The sequence below is a fragment of the Lynx canadensis genome, chromosome B1, assembly GCF_007474595.2.
Source record: "Lynx canadensis isolate LIC74 chromosome B1, mLynCan4.pri.v2, whole genome shotgun sequence".
Taxonomy (NCBI): domain Eukaryota; kingdom Metazoa; phylum Chordata; class Mammalia; order Carnivora; family Felidae; genus Lynx; species Lynx canadensis.
The window spans coordinates 175834494-175861894 of NC_044306.2; the positions used below are offsets into that span (position 1 = coordinate 175834494).

Sequence of the window (27401 nt, forward strand, 5' to 3'; positions counted from 1 at the left end):
GGGTAAAATTCATTTATTTAATTGTTTAACAAGTACATATTATGAAGATGCAGAAATTATTCATTAAAAAAGCCAGAATAGGACAAGGGAGGTATGAGGCTCAGATGGAATATGCAAATGTGCTTATATTCCAGCTGGATCCTAAATCTATTTGACCTAAATGTGGAGAGTGGTTTCTCAGTTACCCAAGGTCATGGAGCGGCATTTATTCTCTGTTCATTCCATGTGACAGATATAGAAATATGTGGGAGAGCTCCCTCTCTCTCTGCCCCTCCCACACTCATGCTCTCTCTCTCTCTCTCTCTCTCTCTCTGTCTGTCAAAAATAAATAAACATTAAAAAAGGGGGGGGCGCCTGGGTGATTCAGTCAGTTGAGCATCTGACTTTAGCTCAAGTTATGATCTTGCAGTCCGTGAGTTTGAGCCCCGCATCGGGCTCTGTGCTGATAGCTCAGAGCCTGGAGCCTGCTTCGGATTCTGTGTCTCACTCTCTCTCTCCCCATCCACTAATTGTGCTCTGTCTCTCTCTCCCAAAAATAAATAAACATAAAAAATAAATAAATAAATACGTGGGAGAGGCATCCCTGATGCCTTAAAGTTTATGATTGACGTGGGAAACGTATGAAAAATGTACTCTTGGGAGATCTAAGTCATGTTAAAGGAAAAGTCCAACAATCATAAAATTTGAAAGATCTGGTAAACTTCATTCAGTGATTCATGAATTGAGAAGCATGTAGAAAATTAAAAAGAGCTTCCGAGGGTTTGTATAAAGTGAGAGAATGTTATAGTGCAATGTGAGAAGGAACCAGGAAGTTATAGTGGTCACTTGCTGATTGGTTAAAGGAAGATCACTTTCCTCATATGGCACTCACATGGAGGTCTTGGAGCAGGTCAGGTAACCTGTGCTGAGCAGGCAAGCCTAGGCCTTCCTTTTTTGGGGAGAGCAGAACATAGAAATTTAACTAATTTTCTCTGGTCTGTGATGTAGGGCTTAGCATAAGTGACTCTATCTTGAGTCCAGTCTGGACACTAATAGTGATAACAAATAAGTGGTCCAAAAAGTCACAAAGTGGCATAGGATTAAATGGAGAAACAGGTGATAGAAACAAGTATGAGTTCGGAGGAGATCACTGTGGTTGGAAAAGCCATAAAGGAGGGAAGATTTGAAAAATAGGTCAGAAGGGAAGAGTTTATTTTAGGTAGAGATGATTAGCATGTGCAACAGACCAATGCTGTATGTGACATGTTTGCAGGACAGTGAGGAGAACAATTGGATGACCTCTCCTTTTATTAAGAATTTTCCCCTTTCAACCAAGTTTAATAGATTTTCATTTCAATTGTCTCAACCATACTTTCCAACTTTTCTTCTGGAAAAAAAAATCAGAAATAGTTATAAAAACCAGCCATAGTTTTTATTTTTCTCATGTCACTTTCTTGATATGGCCTCTCCTAAAATATGTTATTATTATTTTTAAATTTCTATCTTCTATGAACAGTGTAAGATAAAGAAACCCTAATTCTAACTTCCTGCTCAGATTTTTAGGAATGCCAAATGTCACAGAACAATCCAGTCTGCTGGCGGGAGGTTTCCATGTAAAAAACGTAGCTGTATCACTGTTCTATTTCCTTTTAGTCCCTTTGTCTTGTTTAATGTCATTTCAGTGTAAAAAACAAGTATCTTAAAAACAATATTTATTAAAGAGACTGTTTTCCATTGGATATTCTTTCCTGCTTTGTCAAAGATTAGTTGGCCATACTTTTGTGGGTCTAATTCTGGGGTTTCTATTCTATTCCATTGGTCTGTGTGTCTGTTTTTGTGCCAATACCATGCTGTCTTGATGATTACAGCTTTGTAGTAGAGGCTAAAGTCTGGGATTGTGATGCCTCCCGCTTTGGTCTTCTTCTTCAAAATTACTTTAGCTATTCAGGGTCTTTTGTAGTTCCATACAAATTTTAGGATTGCTTGCTTGTTCTAACTTCAAGAAGAATGCTGGTGCAATTTTGATTGGGATTGCATTGAATGTGTAGATTGCTTTGGGTAGTATTGACATTTTAACAATATTTATTCTTCCAATCCATGAGCATGGAATATTTTTCCATTTCTTTATATCTTCTTCAATTTCCTTCATAAGCTTTCTATAGTTTTCAGCATACAGATCTTTTACATCTTTGGTTAGGTTTATTCCTAAGTATTTTATGCTTCTTGGTGCAATTGTGAATGGGATCAGTTTCTTTATTTGTCTTTCTGTTGCTTCATTATTAGTGTATAAGAATGCAACTGATTTCTGTACATTGATTTTATATCCTGCAACTTTGCTGAATTCATGTATCAGTTCTAGCAGACTTTTGGTGGAGTCTGTCAGGTTTTCCATGTATTATATCATGTCATCTGCAAAAAATGAAAGCTTGACCTCATCTTTGCCAATTTTGATGCCTTTGTTTTCCTTTTGTTGTCTGACTGCTGATGCTAGCACTTCCAACACTATGTTAAACAACAGCGGTGAGAGTGGACATCCCTGTCGTGTTCCTGATCTCAGGGGGAAAGCTCTCAGCTTTTCCCCATTGAGGATGATATTAGCTGTGGGCTTTTCATAAATGGCTTTTATGATTTTTAAGTATGTTCCTTCTATCCTGACTTTCTTGAGGGTTTTTATTAAGAAAGGATGCTGAATTTTGTCAAATGCTCTGCTAGGAATTTACCCAAGGGATACAGGAGTGCTGATTCATAGGGGCACTTGTATCTCAATGTTTATAGTAGCACTTTCAACAATAGCCAAATTATGGGAAGAGCCTAAATGTCCATCAACTGATGAATGGATAAAGAAATTGTGGTTTATATACACAGTGGAATACTACATGGCAATGAGAAAGAATGAAATATGGCCTTTTATAGCAACGTGGATGGAACTGGAGAGTGTTATGCTAAGTGAAATAAGTCATACAGAGAAAGACAGATATCATATGTTTTCACTCCTATGTAGATCCTGAGAAACTTAACAGAAGACCACGGGGAAGGGGAAGGAAAAAAAAAAAAGATTAGAGAGGGAGGGAGCCAAAACATACGAGACTCTTAAAAACTGAGAACAAACTGAGGATTGATGAGGGGTGGGAGGGAGGGGAGGGTGGGTGATGGGTATTGAGGAGGGCACCTGTTGGGATGAGCACTGAGTGTTGTATGGAAACGAATTTGACGATAAATTTTATATTAAAAATATTTAAATAAAGAGGGTTTAAAGTATTTATTACTGTGTCTCTGAGTTTTTCCATCAGTTTTATATCTATAATTATACTTTCCAGAACTCATTCTGCATTGAACCTAATATATGTCTCAGCATAACATAACTGATAATGGTAAATATATATCAGATTAATCAGTTTACCCAACAACCTTAATTTCCAAGGCAAAGATTGTGATTCTTCTCCCATGTAGTAAAGAGGTCCTTCCTTCCTTCTCTCCCTGATTCTTTGTTGTTTTTATTGTTGTTATTTGAGTATAGTTGACACACAGTGTTACCTTATGTTTCAAGTGTACAATATGGTGAATGGACAAATTTATAGGTTATGCTCTGCTCACCACAAGCGTAGCTACCATCTGTCACCATACAACATTATTACAGTACCATTGACCGTATTCCTCATGCTGTGCCATTCTTTTAAAGTTTATTTAGTTTGAGAGAGAGAGTGCATGAGAACAGGGGAAGGGCAGAGAAAGAAGGGGAGACAGAGAACATCAAGCAGGCTCCATACTGTCATTGCAAAACCTGATGCAGGGCTCGAACTCAGGGAGATCATGACCTGAGCTAAAATCAAGAGTTGAACGCTTAACTGCTTAACTGACTGAGCCACCCAGGTGCCCCAATGCTGTGCCTTTTATACCTCATGACATTTCATTCCATAACCTAGGATCCTGTACCTCCCAGGATCCCTTTTTTCCACCCATTTTTTCCATCCTTCCCCACCCCTCCGGTAACCATCAGTTTTTTCTCTGTATTTGTAGGTCTGATCCTGCTTTTTATTTTTTTATTCATTTTTTTTTAGGTTGCACATATAAGTGAAATCATATGCTATTTGTTTTTCTCAGTCTGAATTATTTCACTTAGTGTGATACCCGCTAGGTCCATCCATGTTGTCTCAAATGGCAACATCTCATCCTTTTTAATGGCTGAATAATATTCCTCTGTGTGTGTGTGTGTGTGTGTGTGTGTGTGTGTGTTCCATATCTTTATCCATTTGTCTATTGATGGACACTTGGGTTGCTTCCATATCTCGGCTATTGTAAATAATGCTGCAGTAAACATAGAGATGCATATATCTTTTCAAATTAATGATTTTATTTGGGTAAATACCGAGTAATGAAATAACTAGATCACACAGTATTGATATTTTTAATTTTTTGAGGAAACACCATACTCTTTTCCACAGTGGCTCTACCCATATACATTATAACCAACAGTGTATGAGGGTTTCTTTTTCTCAACATTCTTGCCAACACTTGTTATTTCTTGTCTTTTTGATTTTGAACATTCTGACAGGTGTGAGGTGATATTTGTGGTTTTGATTTACATTTCCCTGATGATGAGTGGGATTGAATATCTTTTCCTATGTCTATTGGCCATCTCTATGTCTTCTTTGGAGAAAGGTCTGTTTAAGTCCCCTGCCCATTTTTAAAAATATTTATTTATTTTAAGAAAGAGAGAGAGTGTGTGAGGATGGGATGGGCAGAGAGAAAGAATGAGAGAGAATTCCAAACAGGCTCAGTGCTGTCAGCACGGAACCCAACATGGGGCTTGATCTCAGGAACCACAAGATCATGACCTGAACCGATATCAAGAGTCAGATGCTTAACCAACCGACTGAACCACCCAGGTATCCCTGCACACTTTTTAATAAAATTGTTTGGGATTCTTTTGGTGTTAAGTTGTAAGAAGTTTTTTTTTAGTTTTTGGTTTTTGGTGGTTTTTTTTATTTGTTTGTTTGTTTGCTTGCTTTGGATATTGATCCCATTTGCAAAAATCTTCTCCCATTCAGTAGGTTGTCTTTTGTTGTTGTTATTGATGGTTTCCCTTGTTTTGCAAAAGCTTTTTTACTTTGATTTAGTCCCAGTAGTTTATTTCTACTTTTGTTTTCCTTGCCTTAGGAGACATATCTAGAAAAATTTTGCTACAGCCAATGTCAGAGTAATTACTGCCTGTTCTCTCAATCTGGGATTTTAATGGTTTAAGGTCTCACATTTAGGTCCTTAATTTATTTTGAGTTTATTTTGTGTATGATATATTTAAAAAAATGATCGAATTTCATTCTTTAACATGTAGCTCTCCAATTTTTCCCAGCACCATTTACTGAAGAGACTGTCTTTCTCTCCCTGATTCTTTAGTTCTAAAAGAGTGAGTTACCTTGCTGGCAGCATCTAGTCTCCTTCCCCACCTGCAAGCCACAGGCAGAGAACTTGATAGATTTTATTACTATTCTTGGTGAAATATTAAAAGAAAACTCCAAAATAATGGGGGAGAGGTCAAGTCACTTCTGGCTTTGTTTACTGTCCTATCCTCAGAACCTAGCATTGGTTACTTGTAGTAGACATTCAAATAATATATGCTGAATGAAACGATTAATGATGAAAGCTTCTTGAGAAAAGGAACTTTTTCAAAATGTTGAAGTCACAACATCTAGCACTGCATCTGACTCTGAGCTGGTTGGCATTTGATGACTAATTTAATGAAAAAATAATCAGTCATTGACGAATGAATAAAATTATCTCCATTGAAAAAATGCACAGCTGTTCAAAAGTCATGGATACTACCTCTATTTTCTTCCAATATTTTGTCTAATAGAAAAAATATGCAAAAATTTTAATATATTTGTGGGCCCTACCATCCTAATATATCCAAGTAAATACATTCCCATTTGCCTGGTGGCCAGAGTGCTACAGAAGTCCAAGGCTGCAAACTGATGAATGGAGTACTTCCCATTGACGCTCGCAAACTTCCCATGGCAAGATTGACTCTGCATCTGTTACTATTGCTCATGGGGCCAGTGTCATCACAGGTACACTCATTGACTTCAGCAGCCAAGGAAAGTATGTTTGCAGATTCCAGGGAGATATGGATATGTTTTCAAGCATGTCTCTGGTGTTCAATTGTTAGATTAATGAATGGAGCAGCTATGTCTTCTAAGAAAGAAAAAAATGATAGAGTGGGTGTCCTTCTCCAAAGCAAGGACTTCGTCCATCCATGTCATGCTTCTGCTAGAGCTCAGGGCAAGGCACGCTCCTATTCCTATCTACTTGGCCTCAACATTGATCTAGGTGCTTCCTACTGGATAGGAATCATCATTCAGTTGGAACACCCTTCATAGTTAGCCATAAGTTCTCTGTACTTTGACTCCCAATTTCTAGGCAGATCCTGCCCAGAAGTGATGTTTCTTATAAAAGCATTGACATCTAGACATCTTTCCCTGATCCCTGGGCAGACACGAATTGCACTCCCCTATCTGCAAAAAGCTAAAGTAGAGGTATTATAATTCTCCCATACTAGAATGTGATCTTCTTGAAGACAAAAACTGATGTATTCATCTCTTTGTGCCTGAAAATAATAGATGCTCAATAAATGATTGATTAGTGTGATGGATAGGGAGATGGACAGATGGACAGATGAGAGGGAACCTGCAAAGACCAGAGCTAAGGAGCCCTCCGTATGGAGACAGTGTGAGAATAAATCTCATTTATTTGCCTTAGGTCCCAGAGATGTAGAGATAAATAAAACATCTCTCCAATTCTCAAAGAACTCACAATCTAGCTGATAAGTGACACAATGGAGAGTTTGCTCACTCATTCACCTTCTGCAAATACTTCCTATAAATGGAAATTCTAAAAGTCTTTTGGAGAGTTGCACCTGGTTGGTGATCACAGCAAAATCCTTCTCAGTCAGGAATAAGCAGGGTGGTAGGTGAAGTGAGATAGGGAAGTAATTGACTGCTGTTGGCCTCGGTTAAGATGAACCATACTTAAATTGTCATGCATGCTAAGTCACAGGTGATTCAGAGCTTTCCCAGAAATCAGGCCTGGGATCATTGCCAGGCTAACCAGAAAATGTTTTTGTTTGTTTGTTTGTTTGTTTGTTTGTTTTAATTTGAATGATTCACATTTGGTCTCTCTTTTCCAATAAAAAATGTACTGTACTATATAATAGAAATTTTTTCTCTTTGTTCATCTACATTTTTTGTCTTTTTCCATCAGTAATGATAATGGTAATATGTTTTTCACTCATAATTTTTATCTAATTGAGTTTTATATATGTATCATAAAAGATTTTGGTGAAAATATATGAAAAACCACCAAAACGGGTAGCCCTACCATCTGCCACCTGCCAAAGTGTCTGAATTTGCCCATAGAAATCTATATATTTTAATATTATTAAGTTTTTCAAGCTTTCAGAGGCTCCTTTTGAGAGTGGTAACATTTGTTAGTGTCAGTCTTCAAAATGAATTTGCCAGGTCTGTGACACATGAGCCATCATGGCATTATCATTCTTTCTCCTTCACCCTTAAGCCCATCACAGTTCACATGGCCTCAGACTCCTCAGAACAGATTCCTGGGCAGCCATCACAAAAGGACTGGGATTGGTCTGCAAAATGATACCTGTTTGTTCTCCCAGCTCTAATCAGATTTAGTAAGAGCTGACAGAGATCAAGAGATTGACCTGCCTTAGTCTTGAAATAAGACAATGACAATTTTGTGATTGTTAATGTTCAAAATCTTAAAGTCACTCTAAAAAAATAAGCTGTAATATGAGTTTCTTAACACTTGAGAGAAATCAGTAGTGTAAAATTAAAGAAAAGCACAAAGAAGCATTTATCTTCATATGAATCAATTTTGTGAATAAATGTTTCGTTTCCATTTTGAACATTGTCATACAAAATCCCAAGGGAATTGAAGACAGGCATAGGCTCTGCCCTAATGAAGCTTCGAATCATAGAGAAAGTTCTGCTATTGAGCTACAGGACCATAAAGCACCACTAAGGAACTCTGTACTAATATAGACTCAGAAAAATTCAATTTTTTTCTCATATAAATTGGCAAATAGCATGGCATGGTATGAACACTTAATTGTTTTAATGAAGTGTTTCCCAAACCTGAGTTATTCTCATACTCCCTTCACAATGTTTTTATCATTTATGCATATATTACATATTATTTGAGGTTTAAAACAAAATTGTTTAAGGTATTTCATTTTAGAATAGTTTTAGATTTAGAAGAAAATTGTGAAGATAGTACAGAGTTCCCATATACCTCATACTCAATGTCCCTCTTATTGACATATTCCATTAGTATGATACAATTCATGAACTGTTACTCATATATTATTAACTAAAGACCATAGTTTATTTTAAAATTATTAGTTTTTATTTAACATTGTTTTTATGCTACAGTGCCCCATCCACAACCCCACCTTATGTTTAATCATATATCCCCCCAGGCTTTTCCTTTTGGCTCCTACAATTTCTCAGAATTCCTTATTTTTGAGGACATTGACATTTTGGGAAAGTATGATCCAGGTATTTTGTAGAGTGTCAATTTGTCTGATGTTTTTCTTATGATTATAGGCTTTTGTGAGGAAATAGGATTATTATAGGCTTTTGTGAGGTTATGGGCTTTTGTGAGGAAAACCACCGAGGCAAAGTGCCCATTCTCATCACTTAATATAATCATATTAAGATTATATAATTTAAATATGATGTCTCTGTTAATATTAACTTACTTACTTTTCACTGCAACCTTATCTAACTAGTAGAATTAAGATAACACATTTAGCTAGCTGTTTATGTGTTTCTAATCCATTTTTCACTCTATTTTTGGTGTTTCAATTTGGGCAATTTCTGTTGACGTATTCTCAAGTTTATGGATTTTTTTTTCTCAGCTGTGTCAGCTCTATCGATGAGCCCATGGAAGGCATTCTTGTCCCTGCTACTGTAATTTTATTTCTAGCATTTCCATTTGACTTTTTCCTCTACTTTTCATCTCTCTGCTGAAATTCTCCATTTATTCATCTATATTGCCTGACCTTTCCACTAGAGCCTTTGATATATTATTTAACATTATTTTTTGATATATTATTTAAAATTGCTGTCTGATAGTTCCAAGTTCAGGGTTATATGTGAATATGATTTTATTTACTGCCTTGTCCATTAACAATGTGTTATTTGTTGTTTACATCTTTGTGTGTCTTGTAATTTTGGTTGAAAATTTAACATTGTTATAGGACAGTAGAAACTGAAGTAGATAGTATTTATTCCTGGAATAATACTATAATAAGAAGGGCACACCTCTTCTTCTGCTAGTCTTTTAGTGAGTAGAACCAGGAAAAGGATTTTATTATTGCAGTGGTATACTTTCAGTACATTGCTGGCTTCAATTTCCTCTCCTGTCACCTTGTGCTTATAGTGTGGGTTAGCTTGCTGGAGGGGTTCACACAATTCTCCTGTTCCACCTTCAACTTTAGGTCTTCCGTATGCACCTATATTTCAGAGAGGCTCTCTCTCCAAACTTTTGTCCTTCCTCCAACAGAATATTGCAATAGCTAGTCTAATGGGCAAGGGAAGCAGAGTCCACTCTTCACTTGATTCAGCCTCAGTCTGAGACAGACTATGTATCACTGTATCTCAGGTCTTTCTCAATGATCCTTTCCCTCCCTCGGGGGGGAAGAGATTTCTTATGGTCTCGGCCTATGAGATTTCCTGCCCCTGCCAAGATATAGAGAGTGTTTTTCTTTTCTGCTTTCTAAGCCGTGAAGAGCCTTGGCCTGTGTGATAGGATTTACTGCCCTCCCTCAATAACATAGGGATCCCCCCCCCCACACACACACACAGGGAATAGCATCTAGGTGGAGTTTCTGCCTTTCTTATGGTTGTCACTCCTCCACTTTTCCATACTGGACCATGAGGAATGATTTTTCTCTTTTCCCAATTGCCCTTAATCTTTTCATCTTTCTTGTGAGTGCCCAGTGGAGAGCTGTGGAGAAGAACATCTGAGCCGGTGCCAATTCCCCTTGCATCTTTGTTTCTAGGGGTTCTATACTCTCACACTTGCCCACACTCCATCTTTAGAAACTTTTCATTAAAATTTATTTTATTTTGGCTGAATTCTTCCTGAAAACTTGCATGGAAGTCCCATCTTCCACCCATAATATTTCACTTGGGTCAGTGCATATGACATATATCTCTTTGAAGCTACCTGTTGTTCCTTTAACTTCAGACTAGTTGATGTACCTGTAAACTCATCTCTCTTATGGATGTAAGAATATTTATTATTTTGTAGATTATTGTGCATTTTCTGATTTTGGGGTTATAAGCAATGCCTTTCCCAGATTTTTATATCCTAAGCAGAATCCAGAAGTCCCTAGTCATTTGAAAGTGAATGCATAGTAATTTTTTAATGTTTATCCATATCCACCTGGAATCATCTACTTTGCCACCAGCATTATAAGAATCAGACTTTGAAAAAGGCTACTATACTGTCAGATAAATGAACTGGATATCAAGAAACCTGGGTTCTACCCCCTGCCTGGTCAATAATTAGGTTGTACAGGTTGTGAAAAGTTAGTTATTTAAATACTTGGAACTGTAGTAATCTCATATGCAAAATAAAGATATCATATTACATTGATCTCTAAGATTCTTTCCAGTTCCAACTTCTGTTGTATTTCATATTTTTGGTAGCAAAACATGTATTTTTATTTGCTTATAATTGAACGTACATTGTTTACTGAATAGGGAGTTAAAGTTAGACCTCAGAAAGACAAATCTTTCCTATAAGCAAACTACTCCTGGAAGCAAGTTAGGTACTTGATAAATTGCACTGAATCCTAAGTGTTACTTTAAGAAGTAAAGATATTAAGCAGACCATAAAAAGTGCCTGTGCTTTACTGGCTGAGGAGTCCATTAATTTCAACAATTGACTATATTTTTGGCAAAATGTAGGCAACAGTAATTCCACAAATGAAAAATTTAGTAAAAAGTAAGTTTTCCCTGGACATTATCCATAGAATTGTACCTCAGATTTCCAAGAGGAAGGTGAGTTTATATTTCACATGAAAGATCAAATTATCCAGAATCTGAATACTTTCATGAAATATACGTATTTATGTGTTCCCTTTATTACCATTTTTCATACTAAAGGGAGTATTCAAATAAATACTACACTTTGTTAAGTGTTAATATTAATCTTCAAGATTTCAATTTAAGTCTTGATTTCAAGCATAAGTAAAAATGATTTGTTGAAGCTCTCCTAAAATAGGAAAACACAAGATTTAATATAATTTATCATAGTAGAAAGTATGTGCTAGCATATTTTTTCCTTAGCTTGCTGTTTCACTGGTTATCTATAGAAGTAATATCACATTTTAAATCTACATTGAGTCTCTTCTTATTCTCTAACTTTATTTGATAAATGCTAACATAGAATTTATGTGAATGCCATATAATATATGTGAGAAAATATTTTCATTTATGCAGGTAAAATACAGGTTTTTAACTGACCATATCGCTGTCTTGTCATAGTCAGCATTCCTTAATTATGTGAAAGAGCAGTGATCCTGATTAATCTACAGAGTGGGTTCTAGGTAAAATGTGAAGCAAGATCACTTTGTTGCTGAAAGCAGATGAATCTTCCAGATGTGCTGGTCTTAACCCCCTTTGTGGTGTTATGTCAAACTCAATCAAATTTGTTGGGTGCACACTATTCACAAAATGTCAAGCATGATGATACGTGAGGCACACACAAACAGAAGTGAAACAGCTTTTGCTTTTGACATGCTAACAATTTTAGGAAAAGCAAAGAGAAGCATGTACCCAGTATTGTAAGGATGACTATCTGACCCGATACAAACATGCTCTGTGGTTTCAAATATTTTACCATACGTTTTTTTTTTGTTTGTTTGTTTTTGTTTTTGTTTTTGTTTTTGTTTTTTTTTGCTGTGCTTTTTAAGCAATGATTCTAAAACCTACCTGATTGTCAGAATTAACTGAGGAACCACCTAAATCATAATCGCCAGCTCTGGGCCTAGGAATCTGGATTTTTAGAAAACTCAACAATGATTCTGATGATTGGCTGGGTTTGGCAGCCAGAATTTAACCAACTGGAAAGGACTGTGTTTAACCTATTCTTTTCTTCTGGTAACATAACTATAACAGTGTGGAGGGAAATTCCTTTCATAATGCTTAAGTGGAGGAGAAAGGTGAATCTCTTACCCAAGGCTGGGCTGGATGTTACCAGAACTCTAAGGGAGAAGAGGTGATGGTCAGCATTAGAGTGGGTGATGTGTTGATTGCTTTTTTCCTTGTCACGAAGTGCCGCAGAACCTGGCACTCTCCTGGTCACGAGAATATGTTCAGGATGGTTCAAATACTGTGAGATGAAGGTTTTTTTATCATTGCTTTGGAGTGAGATTCCTTCCCTTCAGATACATGTGAAAGAAGCCAGTATGCTACAACCATGGGTAAAGACAGCCTGTGGACAAAGATAACTCATTAATAAAAGTAGGTTTGAGAGAATCACTGAGAATCAGTATAAGAACTCTAAAGCTCTCCTTTATAGGAGAGGATGCTCTAAATCTCTCCCAATCTATGCACTTATCAGTATGAGAACTAATAAATTCACTCAACTGTCTAATCTTGCTTGAGTTAAATTTTGTGTTATTTGCAATCTAAACTGACTTAATCAATTATTCATTCATTAAATATTGAACAGTTATCAGTTATGTACTGCTTTCAGCACTTGGGAAATATGAATGAACAAAAAGAGAGAACTCTCTGGGTTTTGGTAACCAGTTGTCCACAGCTATACTACAAGTTATTAATAACAGGAAATAGTTATCTAGTTGCTTCTCTGAGGATGAAGCTGCTATAGTGTTTGTACCTGGCTAATAAGTTTAGTCATTGGATTAATAGGATAATTCATTCAATAATGATTTATGGGAGTCTAATGAACCAATCGTATTAATTAATCCATTTTAATGTACTTTTTAGGTAATGTGCTCCTTTTCCCAAATAAAAGATTATTGTAACACAGTTCAAATACCTCTGCTTCCAGGAGGAACTTTGAATGAGGATAAAGAGTTTTACGTATTTCAACTTCCTACAGAAGATTTCCTCCTATATTATAAAAGGACAGACATTATTTTAACTCTTCGTCATGATTTTAGATTTGCCAGTGTTTGCAGAAAACATTTTGAAGCAGATACAGGTTGTGTTGGACTCTGCTCTTTCCCACTGGCTGGCTTTCCCCTAATGGGAATTACATCATCTTCTACTCAATTCTATCAGAACTTCCTCAAGAGGAAGGATCCTTAAGATGCGTTGCTCCCTGGGAAGACTGTAGCCAGGGCCCTTTTGCTTGGGCAGCATCTGAACGAGGTCCCATCTGCTCACACTCTTGTATGGTCCATCACCACGAGGACTTGCCCTTCCATATTCCCTGCTGGCTCCTCAGGTGTGTGGCTTTCCACTGCCCAAAGATAATGACTTAATGACAATTATTCATACGTTAGTGAGAAATTTTTTCAATGTATTTCATGTCTGTAATGTTTGTACTCTGTCTTATTTCATCTCCAAAAATAATAGCAAGCAGGTAAAAGAGACTCGCAGGGCAGGAAAGCATCCTGGCATGCTGGCTCACACCCCAGGTGTGGCCACCAGCTCACCCTGTATGTTCCAACCCTGCTTCCATTTAACCCTCATATCTCCTACAGGTTTTCTAAAACTTCTTTCAATCATTAATGTTCACTGTTTGATCTTTTTCTTTGTTTTTCATATTAGTTCTTGTCAGTGTAGATGGTCTTAGTACATTCCAAAGGACCTGGCAACACAGTCACTAAAAGGCTCTTTGATATTTTAATAATTATATTCTTTGGGCTACAAATTGTCTAAGGAAAAATGTTTTGGTTCAAGACCTCTTTCCAGTCTTTTAAAAAAATTTTTTTTAAGTTTATTTATTTATTTTGAGAGAGCAAGTGAACACAAGCAGGAGAGGAACAGAGAGAGAGGGAGAGACACAGAATCCCAAGCAGGCTCTTCAGAACCTGATGCAGGGCTCAAACTCACAACCGTGAGATCATGACCTGAGCTGAAATCAAGAGCCAGATGCTTAACCGAGTGGGTCACCCAGGTGCTCCGACCCCTTCCACTCTTAAGAATGAATGACCTCAAAGTGCTTTTTTCAATGTTGGTTTTATCTAGCTGTATTGACCATATTATAAATTAAAACAAATTTTTGATACATTTACTGATTAATTCATCTCAAAAAAGGCAATTATAAATCCATTCTATGTTAACCTAAATAACATTTTCATTAAAAATAACTATCCCCCCCTCCCCAAATATAGAAAGCTGGCATTGTTTAAATTATAGCAAATCTTTTATTTTATTTTATTTTATTTTTTTGAACGTTTATTTATTTTTGGGACAGAGAGAGATAGAGCATGAACGGGGGAGGGGCAGAGAGAGAGGGAGACACAGAATCGGAAACAGGCTCCAGGCTCTGAGCCATTAGCTCAGAGCCCGACGCGGGGCTCGAACTCACGGACCGCGAGATCCTGACCTGGCTGAAGTCGGACGCTTAACCGACTGCGCCACCCAGGCGCCCCATTATAGCAAATCTTTTAAATATCTGGTATGATTTGAAAAAATATAGCTGGAGTCTCCTATGTACTTTTGCATTCAATCATCACACATCATGTACCCTCTGGAAAACTCCACTGCATACTAATTAGAGAAAGGACAAATAAAATATTAGTTACATTGTAATGAATTTTTACTTCTTCATCTCAGATCCCCTGAGAGAGTTTCAGGGACCCCACCCCCCCAACCACATTTTGAGAACCATTATTCTAAGTGATAATTAAACAGAAAGAAGTATCAGTGGCATTTCACTGTAGAGCCATCTACAATAGCAAGAATGGCATGGAAAAGGTAAAATTTAATGTGTCGTGTCATTTGCTCAGTGATGTAGCTTGATATTTTTCTGCTCAGGTGCAAAGATGATTAGAGACAGACTTCACCCAGCACCTCCAGTTCTGTTGCTACCAGATCCTTAAATGGTGTTTGCACCACCAGAAGGTTCTGGTAGGTGGACTATAATTTGATCTTCTTAAAGTCTTTATTATATCCATCCTTTAGGAAGGGAGTTCATGTCTTCTGCCAAGGACACTTCAGGCAGATAAAGTCTATAAATTCCATTCAAGGTGATGTTTTCCACATTTAAAATAAAATACATAAAATTACAAAGGAGAAAATATATTGAAATATAGGCATCAATATATTTTACGTTGGGATATAATAGTCCTTTAGTAGCCCATAAAGTAACAAAATCTAAGGAGAGGAAAATAACAATATCACATCAAAGTCATCATGTGCACAAACCATATTTCAAGAGATCTGAAACAATGGTAAGGTGGTATGAAAATATCTCTGATTTCTACTGGGACAAAGTCTGGTGCTACTACTGTTTTCGTGGTTTGCTGGCTTCGTTCAGAGTGGCTTAGTAAAAATGTGACTGCTTTTCTTTAATCCATATTTTATAACTTTTTGATTTATTTTTTTAAGTTTATTTATTTTGAGAGAGAGAGCACGTGTGCTAGTAGGGTAGGGGCAGAGAGAGGGAGAGAGAGAGAATCCCAAGCAGGCCCCAGTCTGTCAGCACAGAGCCAGGGCTAGGATTCCATCTCATGAACCACAAGATCATGACTTGAGCTGAAACCAAGAGTCTGAGACTTAACCGACTGAGCCACTAAGGTGCCCTTTTTAACCCATCTTTAATAAACTCTCTGAATTCTATCTATAGATGCCATTGCGTCTATGAATGCTAGGTTAAGGAATGTTCTTCTAGAGAACAATGTTTCTCAAAACATGATGCTAAGACCAGAAGCATCACAGTCACCTGGAACCTTGTTAGAAATGCAAAATTCTTGGGTCCTACCTCAGACCTACTGAATCAGAACTGGGGGTGAGGTCCAGTAATCTGTGTTTCAACAGATACTGATGCACACTAATGTCCTAGCAGTTCGTTTTCCTCAGGAGCAAAGTATATCAAGGAAAGTGGAGGCAAGCAAGGTACATAGTTAAGACCTGGAGAAAAATGGAACCTTTGTTAAGGTCAAGTAAAATTCCTTGCACAGAAAGATGCATACAAGACTCATGGAACACGAGAAAAATAGAAGAGGACTGAGAGCATCCATTCCAGGAGTGGTATATTGTCTCATGCTAAATGGTAATTTCGCTGGGTTAATAAGTACTTTGAAAACTGCTGAGTTTGAACATGAGGATTTTGGTTGAATTTTGAACAAATGAATGAATGAACCATGTTACTATCAACTATCTGTTATGGATGTACACAGGGATGGGAGAAAAATAACAACCCTCAAGTAATATATATGTTATCCCTAATATATCCAATCTTTTCATCTTTAAAGTGAAAAAAAAAATATGACACAGATATTAAGGGACTTGCCAAAAGTCAACGGTGAATTCATCTCAGAGCCTGAATAGGGGCTCAGGACATCTAATCTGTTGTCTAATATGGATGCTCTCATATGTCAGAAGTTAGTAGCTTCACAGCCTGTACTAGGCAACTTTTATATACTCTAATCCAGAGTAATTAGCAAATGTCAGTTTGCAATCTCTGGATCTTGCCAGGTAAAATCTGAAACCAGAATTCCACCCTGTGGACATAGGGCAAGGAGAGACTGCAGAAAGAGGCAGGACACTCCATATTGGTAGGTGGCAGGTTTAAAAAGCAAGGGAACTTACATAGGAGGCTTGTCTTGGGAGGTGCAATGGGAGTAGATCTCTGCACATGCCCACCAAGTCTGAAAAGTTTACACAGAGGCCTTAACTGGGTGCAGTCATGCATACCATCCAGATGGCCTCAACCACACATTTCTATCTCAAGGCTGCATCCTTGGGCAGCTTCAAGCAGGGAGAAGGTAAACAGAACATGGTTCTAAAAACCAGGGAAGGGGTGAGGAACCTCCAGATGTTGGGTCCAGATCATAGATCTACTTGCTGTCACATCCTCTCAATGACCTCCTCCAGCAGCAAGATTTTATACACTCGGTGAATAACTTTAGAGCTGCTTACGGTATTCTATTCACTGACTTAGAACTGGCAATTGAAATTCTTCATATGCTAAAGAGAGAAAACCCCCAAACAGACAAGACATGAACAATTCTCTTCTAGAAAGACATCATGGGACATTAATTGAAACAATGTTACTGAATCCAAAGATAATTACATTCTCAAACATAGAAGAAGAAGCAAGAAGGAGATTGTTTTCTTGAACTGAGACACATAACTCAATGGGACAAGTTAAAATGGAAGAAAGGAAAGTGAACCTGGAGGGAGGGCAGTAAATACTAATGAATAATGAAGTGTTCTTCAGGGAAGACACTAGAAGATCTATTACTTAGGAAACAGAATAGTTTCTCATGGCAAGATTTTATTTCATAAAATTGTAGGTCACATGACCCATTTGCAGCTTTTGTATCTTATTTGTGAACTTGGTAAACTTTTTTTTTAATTTTTAAATGTTTATTTATTCTTAAGATGGAGAGAGACAGAGCACAAGTGGGGGAGGGGCAGAGACACAGCATCTGAAACAGGCTCCAGGCTCTGAGCTGTCAGCACAGAGCCCGATGCAGAGCTCAAACGCACAAACCACGAGATCATGACCTGAGCCAAAGTTGGATGCTCAACCGACTGAGCCACCCAGGTGCCCCAAACTTGGTAAACTTGTAAGATCATGTTATTTAAACCCTTTAAGATAGCATATTGTTCAAACCCCTCTAGTAATACCAAGTAACATTTAACATAGGTCTTCAAATAGGGAAAGAATTGTTTTAAAGGTCATTGATTTCCATAGATTTTATTTAAATGATATTTTCTTACAGATACATATTATGAGTAGGGAAAATTAAAATTATTCATGAAGACTTTGCCACAGAAGAATACTAAGGTTAAATTAAAAAGGATCCTGCACGAGAATTAAGGGGACTTGTCAAAAATATCTCAAATGGTCAAAGAATATTTAACCTTTGCTACATAAATAAGAACAGAGGAAAAGCACAGTGGGGAGAGGTAAGGTTAGTGTAGGAAATATGTGCATTGAAATAAAAGACTATAACAATGAAAGTGCCCTTATATTTGTTCATATTATTCTCATGAGAAAGGCTTTTGAATAGATTTTTGAATCTCATATAAAAGAAAGAATGAAGAAGTTTCATCCAACTGCAGTCATAACAATTTTTTTAAATGGAAAAGTCTAAATTAAATGAATCATGACCCTGAAAAATATCTCAAGTTCATAGTCATTATATTTTGAATGGACCACAACTGCCACAAACCTTCCCCTAGAGTCAACAAATAACTCAATTAGAATCTCTGGCAAAATTAGTCAAACCCATCACATAACTTTGAAAAGAAAGGACTTGAGTAGTCATGAAATCATAGAAAATATAATCATAATCTCTGGATTTAGAAGGGAGCTTAGTGATCCTGTATTATAATAATTTCTTATCACTTTTTTTCTTTTTTTCTTTTTTTGCCTTGCTTTCTATTGTCTAAGGGTATTTCTAAACTCTACCATCATACCTGCCTACCTTCTAAACTAGATAAATCTGAACATAAATTGTATTTTTATTAATGACTCAAACTTGTCAACCTAAAGATGAGTGCATTGGTTGTCTATTGCTGTGTAACAAATTATCACATACTTAGTGACCTGTAAAGCACTAATTTATATGGTTATAGTTTCCATGGGTCAGGAGTTATCACATTTTAGTTAGTCCTTGGTGCAAACTTGGTTTCAGGAGGCTGAATTCAAAGTGTTGGCTGACTGTATTCTCATCTGGAGCTATGATTAGGAATATTCTGTCAACTAACTAGCTGCTGGTAGAATTCACTTTCTTGTGATTATAGGACTGATGTCCCCAATGTCTTGCTAGCTGTCTTCACAGACTGCTTTCTTCTCCAGAGACGACACTTGGGTCGTTGCCACGTGGCCCCCTCTATTTCAGGGATTGAGAACAGTTTGCATCTCAAATCTCTTTCATGCTTTAATTCTTTCTAACTTCCCTCCAAAACCAGCTCAGGAGATTAGGTCAAACCCACTTGAATAATCTTATTTTAAAGCCAACTGTGTCTTATAGCATAGCCTATTCCTGAGAATTAAATCCACTATATTCATCACATTCATAGAGTGTTTATGACAGGAGAGTGGGAAATCTTTTTTTTTAATTTTCTTTTTTTTACATTTTTATTTATTTATTTATTTTTAATTTTTTTTTTCAACGTTTATTTATTTTTGGGACAGAGAGAGACAGAGCATGAACGGGGGAGGGGCAGAGAGAGAGGGAGACACAGAATCGGAAACAGGCTCCAGGCTCCGAGCCATCAGCCCAGAGCCTGACGCGGGGCTCGAACTCACGGACCGCGAGATCGTGACCTGGCTGAAGTCGGACGCTTAACCGACTGCGCCACCCAGGCGCCCCACATTTTTATTTATTTTTGAGAGACAGAGAGAGACAGAGTGTGAGTCGGGGAGGGCCAGAAAGAGAGGGAGACACAGAGTCCGAAGCAGGCCCCAGGCTCTGAGCTGTCAGCACAGAGCCCGACGCGGGGCTTAAACCCACGAACTGTGAGATCATGACCTGAGCTGAAGTTGGACACCCAACCAAGTGAGCCACTCAGACGCCCCAGGAGAGTGGGAAATCTTGAGGGTCATCTTAGAATTCTGCCTACCACAGAGTTGTAGGGAACAGTAAGGACACAGACTTTGAAGTCAGATAGGAAAGGGTTTGAAAAACCTAACTTCATGATCTGGTACGTAATAGGTGTTTAATAAATGCTTGTTGATTGAATTATGACTATGTGAATAAATGCACAAATAAACAAGGAAATGTGCAAATAAATGAACTTTTCAAAACCTGTTTCGCCCTCTAGGAAAGGAAAATAATGGCATCTAATTGAAGAACACTTACAAAAATGAAATGAAATTATACATAAAAAGCTCTTGGTACATAGTTGGCACTCAATAAATCAGTATCTATTCTTAATCTTTCTACAGCGGCATAATATCTGGGCTTACCATTTCTGTAATGACTTCTAATTTCCCCCATTTGCTGTGGCAGTCTGCTGTTAAGATCAATAGGGATGCCAAGTTTTGAATTTTTGCTGACCTTCTAATCACTTTTTCTTCTTTTGCTTTGTTTATAGACCCTATGGTTCAACGACTTTTATTAAAGTCTCATAGCATTAACAGCCAATCATATTGTTTTCTTCTTTATGCTTGGGAAATTAATTATATCAATCAGATGATGGGAAGTTACAGCAAAAATATATATTTTTCATCTCTAGTTTTCATGCAATGTGTTGCAAGTAGGCTGTGGGTCTCATCCATGAATCAGGATCCAGGCTGATGGAAGAGATTTCACTGGGACAATGCTGGTCTCAAGGTAGAGAAAGGAGAAACATGGTACAACAACTCAATGGCTCTTAAGCTTCTGCTCAAACATGGCACTCAGATTTCCTTGGGGACTCTAAATCACACCATCAAGGGTAACGTCAATGGGATAGGAATATGTAGTCCTTCCACAATGAGGAGAAGCAAACGTTTAATATACTCATCACATTTCAGTGTCATTTTTGTGTATTTGACTATTTTCAGTTGTGCTGTTCATTTTTGCTATATATTCAGGGGCTGTTCTGTTGCCATCACAATATCATTGGTGCATGTGTGTTTGTGATGCTTTGTGGAAGTAGTAATGTTGAGCTTATTTTAGAATTTACCTCAGGAAATATATTTTTTTAATAAAATCACAGCTAACACAAATATTCTGAAAAATATCACTTGATTATTTTTAAATAATAATCAATTTAGAGATTTATTTTTAAAGCATGATAGCCACTTTTGTTTACTGACAAACCAAAGCAACACTCCATTCAAAACCTTTCAAAAATGAGAAGGCAATTCTTCAGAAATCACATTCGTCAATAACATATATTGGAAAGTAAAGTGAGTCAAAAGTACATTTGTTCCATGGTACTATCAATAGTTTATACTCTCAATTTCTATTTCCTGATAATTTCAACAATATTACACACATCAGTTCCAATGATCAATAATAGATTGCATTGTTATTTCTATTGCATTGATTGAAGAAACAGAAGGTATGATATAACATAAAGACCTGGATAAATGCAGAAATTCCTATATACTTCCTTTCTTCACATCAAAAGGGAATCAGATGGGGGTGCCTGGGTGGCTCAGTCAGTTAAGCGTCAGACTTCAGCTCAGGTCTTGATCTCATGGTCAGTGAGTTTGAGCCACACGTAGGTCTCTATGCTGATGATGCGGAGCCTGCTTGGGATTCTTCCTCTCCCTCTCTCTCTGCCCCTCGCCTACTTTCTCTCTCTCTCTCTCTCTCAAAATAAATAAACTTAAAAAAAAAAGAATCAGATGTTTCTGAATATTAGAGAAGCTAGCCACAAAATGATGTATTATTACTTTAACAATATATTGACCATAGATCAAATTACACCCTCTACCCTAAAATAACTTTAGTTTTTTAAATCATGCAAAACACTAGTTTGGCAACATAAAGGATTTTTCTCCATAAAGTTTTAAATGATTCCTTAATTTTATCTGAAACACAGAGGCCCTCTTGTGGCCATCTCTAGGCATTTGCACTAACAATTTCTAAAGAACAGTTTGACTTTGCAGGAAGCACAGGGCCATTCAGGTGGAGCATAGCCTGGGGCACGTTGAATTTCTGAGGTCCTCAGTGTCTGTAAAAAATTACCAAAAAAGAAATCTAAAAATATATAATATATGATATGATATAATACAGTGCATTTTAAATTCTTTAGCACACACAAACAAAAATACAATGGAATATAGTTTCACTCTTTAAAATGAGAGAAGAGATTAAAAAGAACTATTAATTCACAGTGTATGATTGGTGTGCAGTCTGTTAATAGGATCAAATTTAAAGGTGTATGAGAATCAGCTTCCAGAGAAGTCAGTCCATCTTGGTGATTGCGGCACAGCTCTTTTCATTGAGACTTTTAAAACTTCTATATTTGGGGGCGTCTGGGTGGCTCAGTTGGTTAAGTGTCCAACTTGTGGTTTTAGCTCAGGCCATGGTCTCATGGTTCGTGGGTTTGAGCCGGGTTTGAACCCTGTGTCAGATTCCATACTGCAGAGCCTGCTTGGGTTTCTCTCTCTCTCCCTCTCTCTTTGCCTCTCTCTCTCTCTCTTTTCTTTCTCTCACTGTAAAAATAAATAAATAAACTTAAAATAAATAAAGCTCCCATATTTATGGTCCTCTGTTCTTATGAAGCCTGGGTCAAGTGCTCCTCCCTCCTAACTATCCCAATTCCTTGCCTCAGCTCCCAACCCCACCCTGCTTAGTCTTGTGAACAGATAAATTGTCTCAAAATGCAACCATAAACGGAGAGAAAAAGTCTTGTATATTCAACACAGAACAGAGCCTTCTCTGTTCCTTTCCCTTTCCCTCTCCCCCCCTATGTTACTCTTGATTCTGTGCTAATCCTGAAAAATAAAAATAGAAATGGATAGTGCTTTGGACAGGAAATAAATAGTAGGCGTTGTCCTTAAACTTCCATGTCCACTAAGAATACAGATTCCTCCGTTCTGCAGCCAAAGACACTGATTTACGGGGCTGACTTGCGGTTCTGTGAAACTGGATTTTAACATCCCTTCCAAGTTTTTCTGGGGCCAGTTAGCTAGAGAAAATGATTCTTTGCCCCGGCTGCAGAATCCACTGGAGAGCTTTGAAATTCTCATGCCCAGGACCCACCCCAGACCACTTCAATCAGAATTTCTCAGGATGGGTCCAGGCACCCCCCCCCCCCGCCACTGACTCTAATGTGCAGCCAATTTGAGAACTACTGGGCCACAGCACAGAAGGATGGATGTCAGACTTCAATCTGCCTCAAACTACCAGAGACGCACCTGAAGTTCCACACAGTCAGGTTTACGGACTCATTGCAGTGAGGTGGATGGCATGCCAAAGGAACAGTGGTGTCCCACAGAACAAACGCAAATTGAGTTATTTTAAGACACAGAAGTAGGGCCGGGTTGAGTGTCTGAATGGGCTCGAAGCAAAGCAGAGCGTGTGTAAAGGAACCAACATGGGCCTGCACTGCAAAGTGGACCCCAAGTCCTGCTCCCTTGAAGACAATAAATAATGCCAAGATAGATGTGCAGTGCTGTATCCAGACACCCTTCCTCTGAAGCTCTGCACCCTGACTGTCAGTGAGGACTGCTTTTCTGTGTCAAAGTGTGTTAGATCCTCCAGGCAAAAGAGGAATATCTCTTTCTCACTGATAGGATTCCAAACGGCAAAGTTTGTGATAGACCGTGATTTTGAAGAACAAAGTTTTTTCAGTGTGTAAAAAAGCAGCTGTCACTCAAAGAGAGGGAAGAGACACTTTACAGATGCAGTATGTCCTTGGGAGAAATATTGAATCCTGTTAATTTTGTGGCCGGCTTCCTCTCTATTATTCTAGCCTCATAAATGGCAGGGCAGGGTTTACGTTCCAAGCTAATTTTTAGTTTTTTAGAAATGGCATCTGCCCCACGGGGTTGCTTCCAGAAGGAAAATGGAACAGGAAAAGAGGGTCATAGCATGTCAGCATGTAGATGTCACCCATGCATTAATTCAGCAAGACTTATTGAGTGCCTACTTTGTGTTGGGACCTTGGCAGCATCAGGAAACTTAACAATGAACAATACTCAGTACTTGCCCTTGAGATACTTACATGCTGGTTGGAGAAAAACACATATAAGCAATTGCAACAGAGTATGGAAGAGCTGTAACTAGACTTTAGAATATCCACGAACAATTAACCCAGTCTTGGGTATTTAGGGAACTGGGAAAAAAATGTTACCTGAGATTATAGAAGATGGACGATTATGGGGGTGGGGCTGGGGGGTGGAACCAGGACCAGAAAGTGGTAGTAGATGGAACAAGACTTTGAAAACAGAATTATCTGGCCTCTAATCCACTGACTGGGTATCACTCTAGCTCTGAGTTGCAGCTTCTCATCTGGTAGTAAGGGTAACAAAACAGAGGAACGTTCACTGAATGCCAGACAGAGTTCTAAGTAATAGGATTCCATCAACGAACAAGAGACAAGCTCTCTGCCCCTTACAGAGCATGCACTAAGGTGCAGGGTTACCAAAAATAAATAATAACCATCATTGAGATGTAAATTATTTGGTATGTTAGGTCATAAATGCAGAGTGAAGGAAGTTGGACATACCAGTAGAGAAAACCTAGGAGAAGAGGCAGGTTGAGGATTCAATGATATGACGTCTGTCCAAATGCCTAGACATTACACAGGGACATTCTCATGATATTAAATCACACAAGTTATGTTTGCCTCGGTGAAAGGGGAAACCCTACACCTGCACATCACTTAGCCACGACTTTGACCTCACCCCAGTATTTCCCTTTTCTTGTGAACTACCACTATTCTAACTTTAGGGAGCCTGAATTTGTACCTTAGCAAAACTCTCATTTTATAGCATAACCCTGGGGTACAACTCAGAGGAGATTCCTCTCTGAGAATATTTCTGGGCAAGCTACCAGACAACAGTTGACAATTCTCGTAAACACTGGTACCAGTTGGAGGATTTCAAGTTGGGCCTTTTTTTTTTTTTTTTTGCTTATAATGCTCTAAATTGCCCTTGGCTTATTCTGCCCCCTTCCTTTGATTCTCTGCTTCAAGCCAAAATTTGACTGAAACAGTGGTTCTCAACATGCTCCCTTAAGGTCTATAGCACTCTATTCTTGAGTTCAGTAATGGCATTTCTGTACCCTCTCAATACCCGCCCCATGACTCAAACTTTGTGGAAGGAATTTTACTTCTCACATTTACTAAGGTGAGGGAGTGCTCTGTGCATTTGGTGGACAGAGGTCAGGGATGCCAAATGGACATGAGCCAGTTCAAGTCACTTAAAAAAATATATATTCCATTCAAAATGTCAATAACACCTCCTTAACAAATACTGGGTTAGGAAAATAGAACTTTCTCCACAAAATTTAGATATTTCAAAAATTGGATTATGATACCCTCAAAGTCTACTTAACTTAGTTGTCATGATGTTTCTATTTTACCTTCAAAATAGGGGTACCTGGGTGGCTGAGTTGGTTGAGCATCCAACTCTTGATTTCAGTTCGGGTCGTGATGCCAGGGTCATGGGATTGAGCCCTGTGACAGGCTCTGCACTGAGCGTGGGACCTTCTTAGGATTCTCTCTTTCTCTCCCTCTGCCCCTCTACACCATTCTCACTCTCCCTCTCTCAAAAAATAAACATAAAAATAAATAAATTTAAATAAAATACTTTAGAATATACAATGTGATATTGCCTATGTGTTCATTTAAGCTACATTTTTTTAGAAATAATCAATTGCTATAATCATGAATGAATAAGCATTTGATTAAGATAACTATGGTTAACATTGTACATTTTGTTAAGTAGAATAATAAATGTTAGAATTTTTTATTTGAAATATTTAGTGCTTAATAGTTAGCAAATTGATGGATATAATGGGCTTTCCTTAATGAAATTGATGTTATTCAAGATAAGGTAAGATTGGTCTGAATTATAAAATTTTATAATTTTATAAAATTATGAAAATAATTTCATACCACAGAGGGGTAAGAATGTTAATAATAATTAATAATTATTATTGACATTAATAATTATTTATTATTAATTGCTAAATAAATGGTCCTGTTTTGCAGCCACTACTCTGAAGGGTTCTTGATGTTCCTGGGTAGCTAAATTGTGGCACAGTAGCTCTAATTATAACTCAATATTTATGCATCACCAATTTGTGTTTGATCAATTTGCAGTATTATCCTAAACTGTCAGTCTCTTAAACAAGAATAAGAGAACATTTAACTAATTGAGCTGGGACAAATATCAATGAAGTCAACATCACACTTCCCTCCCACCTCCTGCTCTTTTCCCCATCCCTGTTCTTAAAACTCATGTCTATTTGTATTAGATATGAATTATAAATTTTGTTTTGCAAAATAAGAAATAAGATAATGGAGAAATAGATACATCCATTCCCTTCCTTTCTTCTCCGTAGGTTGGTAGCAACATGGTATGGTGGGAGCCAAGCCAACATTCTACATTTGAATCCTGGCTATGTCACTCACTTGTGACATTAAGCAAGGTACTCACTCTTTCCAAACTCCAGTTTCCTCTCATAAATTGGGGGCAATGTACCTACCCCACAGAGCAGTGAGAGGATTCAATAATTCAGTGCTTATAAAGGGCTAAGCATAAAAAGCCTGGTTCATTCTAGGCGATAAACTAGATGTTGATCTCATTCATTTACTCTTTTTGTATGCAGAAAACATAACCCTAGAGAACTGGCTCCTACTCTCTTTTGTGCTTGTACCATTTAACAGACTGCTAGACCCAGAGTTCGTGTTCAATGTATACCTATTGAATTTAATATTATTTTCATTGGAATTTGGCTATAGTTTGACACTAGAAACTGACATTTTGGAATCTGTCCAGATGTCTGCTGTATTATTTCTCTTTCTGATGCTTTTTAAAAGAGCTATGTCAATGGAATATACTCTCTTAATTAGTAAAGGAATTACTGTAAAGATTTAAGCCAATGTCTTTTTTTTTTTTTCAATAGAGCAATTGAAGACAGTCCAGGCTTACCCAGGATGTAGAGTTTCATGTTATGTGCCTCAAGTTAATTCATTTTTATGTATTCTTAAAAGTACCATTTTCCTAAGAATCTTCATGACCTAGTGATTATAAGATGGCAATTTGGCAATGTGTATCAAGAGCCTTAAAAATGTTTTCAGTAAGTAATCTCTTTTTTATTTAAATTTTTAAAGTTTATGTGTTTATTTTGCGAGAGAGAGAGAGAGAGAGAGAGCACACGAGGCACGTGCTACACCCAGACGGATTCCTTTGATAACCTAGGTGAGAGGCCATACCCAAGACGTGACCCATTTTTTCTATATATACTTTTATATTGTTTGACTATTGCAATAATGTATGCTATATATTTTTTTTAATTCTGGAAAGGTCAGAGAGTGTGTGGGGGTGAAGGGATGGGTGCCTGTGAGGGTGGGTACATGAAGCATGTGAATGAATTCATGCGTGAGAAGAAAGTGTGTGCGTGATGGTGTATGCATGCATGTGAGGATGTACACGCGGAGGTAAGACTGTGTGGGGATTTGCGAGATGTGCGTGGGAGGGTGTGCGTATGCGTGGGGGTGCCTGGGGGGCAGGGTACGAGGACATGGTGGGGTGAGAAGATGTGTGTAAGTAAGGAGATGGGTGAGTGT

General features: G+C 37.7%; 1 protein-coding gene across 1 annotated transcript in view; it reads right to left on the reverse strand.

Moving 5' to 3' along the window:
* Positions 1 to 21452: 21452 nt before the first annotated feature.
* Positions 21453 to 27401, reverse strand: part of DTHD1 (death domain containing 1) — a 73361-nt gene continuing 67412 nt past the window's right edge. Inside the window, exon 11 of the mRNA XM_030314062.1 lies at positions 21453 to 21830. The gene's annotated coding sequence lies outside the window, so the exon portion shown is untranslated. The remainder of the gene's footprint in view (positions 21831 to 27401) is intronic.